A 256-nucleotide genomic window follows, 5' to 3' on the forward strand; every position below is an offset into this window, starting at 1 on the left:
CTGGCTATCACACTCGAACAGCTGACCACCAGGTTAACATCACAGCTTCTGACGTCACAACTTTACTTCGTATTTCTTGCCCCCCTTTCATTCCTCTCTTTCTTTTCCCTTTCTTTTATTACTTATTTTATTTACTGAAATTTGCTTCTTTCTTCTTTTTTTTCTTATGCCCTTTCTTTATTCGTTACGCCTCTTTCTACTTTCATTTACTTAAATTTACTTTTTTTCTTTTTCTTTCTTTCTTTCTTTCTTTCTT

The sequence above is a fragment of the Penaeus monodon genome, chromosome 24, assembly GCF_015228065.2.
Source record: "Penaeus monodon isolate SGIC_2016 chromosome 24, NSTDA_Pmon_1, whole genome shotgun sequence".
NCBI lineage: Eukaryota > Metazoa > Arthropoda > Malacostraca > Decapoda > Penaeidae > Penaeus > Penaeus monodon.